Here is a 6445-nt window from a genome sequence, read left to right as displayed (position 1 = left end):
AGAGGCCACCTCAATGTAGGAAGCTCTCCAAGTTGGTGACTTTCCAGTATGGGGTTTGGGCAGGTTTTTTGTTTGTTTGTTTTTTCTAGTGAGCTAGATGTTTTCTAAAGGGTCTGGAAGAGAAAACTTTGCAGCCACCATATTCCTCCTCCGTGCTTCAGTCCTCCAGAGTCTCCTCTCCACATCACTGAGACTTGATTTGATTTCCATCTCAAGTGACCACCCTGGATCCAGGCAGATTTCAGCACATGTGGAGGAGGCATGGGACTGCTGCCTTTGTGTCTGGAGATGAGCCAGGGAGAGAAACACAACTCCTGCAGCGGCACAAATACCCCCCCCCCCCCCAAAACGTATTTGTGGACTTCAAAAAGAAATCATCCAAAAAGGAAAGATATCCTTTTCCATCTGGTTCCTCTCAAATGGGAGGTCAGAAATAGTTTTTGGACAAGTGGGACTCTGACTGTTGTCCATCCAAGTGTGGAAGCATTTGTCACCTGCATGCATGTGCCTATGTGCAAGCGTGTGTGTGCACAGATGTGACGTTTCCTCCTTGCAAAACTTCACCTCAAAACCTGCAGTCTAGAGGGATAACTGTAAGCAGGGGACAGATTCTGCACCCTCCCAAAAAATGATTATAACCTGCCAGACTAAGCATAGGAGTGGAGTTACAGAGGAGCACTGATGCCTGTGGGATCAGAGCCTTGCCGACACCGAGGGCTGCACAGTCCATCACTGTCCAGACTGAAACATCCCTTTGTGGGGACAGGGGGATCGGGGCCAAAACTCTTCACCACCCTTTGCTGCCACAAGGAAGAACAATTATGGGGATGATTGTTTCTAATTTTCTCTCAATAGCCAAAAAAGTGGTTTGGTCCAGGGGAAAAAAAAAAAACGTAAACCTAAACTTTGTTTTATCTTGGATTTTTGTTAAGGCTGGTTTATAGCCTTCCCTGTGGGTAGGAAAACGCTGGTCTCCATCCTTTCACATTGAAGATACTGCTTATGTTACCATGGCTCATTCCTGCCCTGCAGTAAGATCCTGCAACAGGCCCTCGCCATTAACCTGGGATCCAGCTCCTTGTTGAGTGACAGCAGCCACCACGCCGCGGAGACCCACCGTCTCCAGTGTGCTGGGACAGCTCTCAGTTGCCATCCTTGCTTTTTGTTGGTTTTAATTTTTATATTCAATTTTGGGACTCTTGCTTCTCGCTTCCCCATGACAAGGGTCTCCAGGACATTGGTGCTGGGAAGAAGTCTCACAATGAAGGGAAGGAAAAGAAAATGTGCTGTGGGGTCTGGGTGCTGTGGTCCCAGTGTGCAAACATGCACCCCATGGAGAACACAACCCACTGCCATGCATGGAGCCAGCAGCTGGCGCTGGCCAAAGGACACAGCTAATCTCAGGGGGAAGGTTTCTGCACCCCTGAAGCTCCTTTGCACGTCACAGACCTGGGCAGAGAGGAAAGGGGATCTGCAGCATCGCTGCGTCCATGCCAGCAGCAATAAGACAAGGAGGATTCACCGCCAAGGTGGTCTGACGAAGGCTCCTCTCCATCACGAGTCAGGTGTCCTCATAGCCTCCCAAGGCATGGCATCACCCCCCTGAGCACCCCACAGGCCCCCCACCAGGACACTTGACCTGACTGAGGGAAGAACTGGATGCCCTGCAGTTATTTCTGTCGGAGTTAATGGCAGGGATGAGTTTTGCCGATGGACTTCCACAGAGACCAGTGGAGTGTGTTTGGAACTGGCAGTCAGGCCTCTTCCCTTGCTGAAAAGAAGGAAGTGTGCCACCAAATGCAGAACTGCCTCCCCAAAAATCCTGTCAGAGTTGGGGTGACCCCTGCGTTGCTGGAGAGGAGCATGGTGGGTGCTAAAATCAGGGGAAGGCTTTGCAGGGCTGATGGAGCAGGGTCATTTTGACCAGGGTGGTGGGTTAATGGTGCGGTGAAGGTGGGGTGAAGACAGCAGGAGGAGGAGGAGGAGCTCTTTGCTAATCCCAAGGGCCACTGGTCACCATTCTTGATACCGTCCCTGTGCAAAACCTCCTGACTGTTATAGGCCAGTACCACCTTCCCCAAGATTCTTCCCTCTGTTTCCCACTTTCTTGCTTTTTTGTTCAATTGTTGTATGTTTTGTTGTTTGATTTCCCAAAACTTGAAAGCCTTTGGCTGCAGAGAAAGGAGATGGGTCGTCAGGGAGGGATGGGAGCGGGCAGAGAGGCTCCCCATAGACCTTGCAGGGTGAGGGTCAGCTCATGGGGCCTGGTGGTGGTTTCATGATGTGGCCACCTCAATGACACTGGGAGGGGGACACAAGGTGCGTCCTGACCTCTCCCTACAAAGTGAGTATCAGCTGTGGCCCTGGAAGCCCAGAGCACCTGTACAGCCTCCCTCCCCACTGCACATCCTGCCTGTCCTGAGTCCTCCGGCCTGGTGGGAGGAGGATGCAAGGAGGAGACTGCTCCACCCTCACCCCTCCAAGCCACCTCACTTCCTGGGATGTGGCACCAAGTGACCCCCTGGCCGCCCACTCTCGAAGATCCCCAGCAGGACGAGGCTGTGCAGCAGCTGCACTAATGTTTAGGACTGGGGTTGGAGCCTGGGGGCAAAAAGCAGCTTCAGGATGGGTTACCCGCTGCTCAGGGGCGGCAGTGATGTGCTCCCATTCTCAGCGTCCTTTGCATTTGGGGCGAGAAAAACAAAAGGGGCGGATTTGGGAGCTGGGGAGGGCTGGGCAAGCAGCCCGAGGTGAATCCAGGCACATGGGTAAGTGGTGGCAATTTGTGCATCAGGGGGAAGCACAAGGCTCAGGAGTCTTCAGCCACAGGGTTTGCACCAAGCCCATGTTGGTACCCAGGGTGCTGGCTGGGAAGGAGAGGACAAGGATGGGGCAGGGGTCAGGACAGCCCTTCCACCACATCTCCCCAAGGAGTGGCACTCCGTGGCTGGGCTGCCCCTTGTCTGTACTGCAGTGGACTTTGAAAACCACTAGTACAAGAGCATTTTGCACTATTTCTCTGCTCTCTCTCCCCTTCTCTTTTTCTCCCCCTTCCCTGTGAAAACTTTCATTTTGTTGGGGTGGGTTATTTTGTTATTGTTGATTTTTTTTTTTTTCCCAAACGGAGCATTGTATATTTAACGACTGACAGTTCACCTTGCTTCCAGAGCGCTGTCCTGGCCCTGGCTAGGAGCCTTGCCTACTATGCCCCCCTCCCCAGCCCTGCCAGCCCCCCGCCACTGCCACCGGGACAGATGTCACTGCGCATGATACCCACCATTGTAACGCAGTTGTTAAAACACACCAGATTCCGAGTTTCCTGCCTGGTTTTTATCTTTAAGCAATACTCACTACACATTTTACGGTAGCTTTTTATAGCTTTACATACATACGGTAGCTCTGTTGTTTCATTTTGTTTTGTTTTTGTTGGTTTTTTTTCCAGTAAACAAGAAATATTCATAATCTTACTGGTGGGAAAAAAAGCAGTTTGTGAAAAACTGACAATGGAAGAAGAGCTTAATGCTCTGTTTAGCATTTTGTACTTAAAAAAAATCTCACATTTTATTAAAAAGTGAAGATTGCTGTATACTATTTATTCAACTTATAATTTATGTTACTCTTTGATCTTTGTCTTTTCTCATGACAAAGCATTTATTTAATAAAGTTATGCATTCAGTTAGCTTGTGCCTGACCCTCATGGAGCTTCTGCATGCCAGGGTCCGCCAGTGAGCTGCTCTGGCCCTGAGCATTCCCTGGATGGTCATGTTGTGTTCCTGGAAGGCTCAGCCAGATCCAAAGGGGTGCTGAAGGAGGTAAAGAGCATGGAGTAATGTGGTAGCAATGGTTTAGGAGAGCTTTTAATACCAGAGCAATATGCTAAAGCAGTTGTAAAATTGCAAGCCTGAATATAGAGCATCCTTAAAGTAGAGCTGCCTTATTTTATTTAGCGATTTCTTTGTATGGATGCAGCGGTGCGGCACGGCAACCACAATCAGCCAGGTTATGGGGGGTGGTGATGCTGAGCCCCCAGTTGCTACCCCAGACTGAGCCCCACAGTTCGGGTTCAGACATGCTGTTTGAGCCTCAGGGCTCACAGGGCAGCAGGGAGATTTGCTGCAGTGTGCAGGAGTATCTCTGAGCCATCCCTGCGTAGCCCAGTCAGACTGTTGCCCTCGAACACCTTGTGGTGGCCCTTCCCATGGCCCCATGTCCTCCTGGATGCCAGATCCAGCCTCCCCCTCCACCCACACAGCCATACCCCTTCATCCGCCCATACACACATTCATCCCCTGCCTCCTGCGTTCCCCATCCCCGCCCCAACTGCTAACATCACCCCACGTACTCAGAGCAGAATGGGACACAAAACCATCTCTGGCCCACACTGGAGAGCTTGGGTTGCTGGGAGAGTCCTCAAACATATCCCCCATCCTACTTGGACCACCTGGGGCTGGCTCTGCCTCCTGCTCCTTAACAGCTCCCTCAACCCACAGCATGGCTGGAGCCAAACCTGCCACCCTGAGCCAGCTAGGTGGGAGGTCTGCACCCCAAATGACACCCTACAGGCTGTGCCAGCTCCCCTGGGACCCCACGCTGACAGCACCAGGTGGCAATGTGCGCGTTGTCCGCAGGGATGATGATGCAGGGAGGCATTGCTGCTACTTTCAGGCACTGAAAATGGGCTTTCCACCTCAAAAGTCAGGGCTCCTTTCCCAGCCCCAACTAGTAAGCTGGTAAATTATACTCTTACTCACAGGCTATAGCTGTTACGCAGGTTGTAGCGAGGTGGGTGCTGATCTCTTCTCCTAAGTGATAGGACTAGAGGAAATGGCCTTAAGTTACACTGGGGAGGTTTAGATAGAATATTAGAAAAAAAATTCTTTACCAAAATAGTTGTCAAGCATTGGACAGGCTGCTCAGGCAAGTGGCAGGTCTCCTTCCTTGGAGGTGTTCAAAAAAATGTGTAGACGTGGCACTTTGGGACATGGTTTAGTAGGCACACTAGTGTTAGGCCAACAGTTGGACTGGATGATCTTAGAGGTCTTTTCCAACCTTAATGATTCTATGATTCTATATAGATAGCTATAGCTGTACACAGATACAGTCATACAGTCTTAGACTAATTATATACTTTATATTAAAGATTATTGTTTATATTATACTAGTGCATAATTTTTATGCTATACTAAAATTGTACTTTGTCAGTGTAGGCAGTCTTGTGTGTGTACACCAGAGCTGCTGGGGTTTTGGCTAGTACCCTACGTGCAGCTGGCCAGGTCCCAGTGCCCGACTGCACACTTGATTATCCAGAGCCCAGGAGGCGCAAAGCCACTCCAGACAAAACCCCAGAGGCAGGATCCAAGCAGTGACACTTATCAAATCCATGAACACACACATGCAGCCTTGAAGGCCATGTTGCAACCCTGGTGAAATCGAACCAGAAGCTCTTTGCTCTGCTTGCCCAACTGTTGTCTCTCTGAAAGGTGCTTGGCTAGCTGCAGGCTCCCGTCTCCCTCCAGCCCTTGAACCGAAGGGTGGTCCCAGGCATGGCTGGGCTCTGGGCTCAGGCATCTCTGCCACCCCCAGCCTTCCCTTTAAGTCCCAAAATGTTACTTGGCATCCCCCAGCCGGCACCTCCTGAGTCCCTTTCAGCTCCCCCTGGGGGCATAAAACAGGATGGCACCAAATAATAACTTCACTCCTTTTCCCATGTTGTCTACAACTCACATCCCACCACCCAGCCCACCTCCTACTTGTTCTCCCCCACCTCCTCTGCAGTCCCTCCCATGTCCTTGCTGCCTCCCGTCTCCATACATTTTCCTGGTGCTCCTCGCCACTGCCCAGCTCCTCAGCACATGTCAGTCCCGCTCAACGTATTGGCATGGGATAGTCAAAAACAGATGGGGAAACAGCTCGGTGGTTTTGCCTTAATTTGGGGAGGCCAAAGGCAACTACAGCCACCATGATGCTGGCGGTCAGGGCCACATGAGGCATCTCCTTCAGTGCCACAATTTTAATTGAATGCAGCAGGGGTTTTTTATTATTATTGTTATATTTGCCTCACTGTTGTACTCCAAGCAGTGATCTGTGCCATCATGCTCCCCTAGGCAGCACAGCTCACCCTGGGAGAAGGTGCAAGACCTTCAAAGGACTTGTCTCCATAGCCCAATGAATGGAGCAGCTCAGCCAAGCCCAGGTCCACGTGCAGCCCAGGGCTCCCTACACCTTCCCAGCAGCCCATTCTGGGCAAAGAAATCACATGGAAACACTATGGCTGGCTTTTTACCTGGTTCAAATTTTGCTCTCCTTGAGCAAGCAAAGGGGAAAAGCCTTTAGAAGGTCCTCCGTGGCAACCCATAGAGGGTTTCTTCACTCAAGAACTTACTCAGCCAAGGAACTCTTTCCATGGAGTGCAAAAGAGACAAAACCCATAGTGAGATGCTTCAAG

The sequence above is a fragment of the Cuculus canorus genome, chromosome 6 (genome assembly GCF_017976375.1).
Source record: "Cuculus canorus isolate bCucCan1 chromosome 6, bCucCan1.pri, whole genome shotgun sequence".
NCBI classification, from domain to species: Eukaryota; Metazoa; Chordata; class Aves; order Cuculiformes; family Cuculidae; genus Cuculus; species Cuculus canorus.
This window is presented reverse-complemented; position numbering follows the sequence as displayed.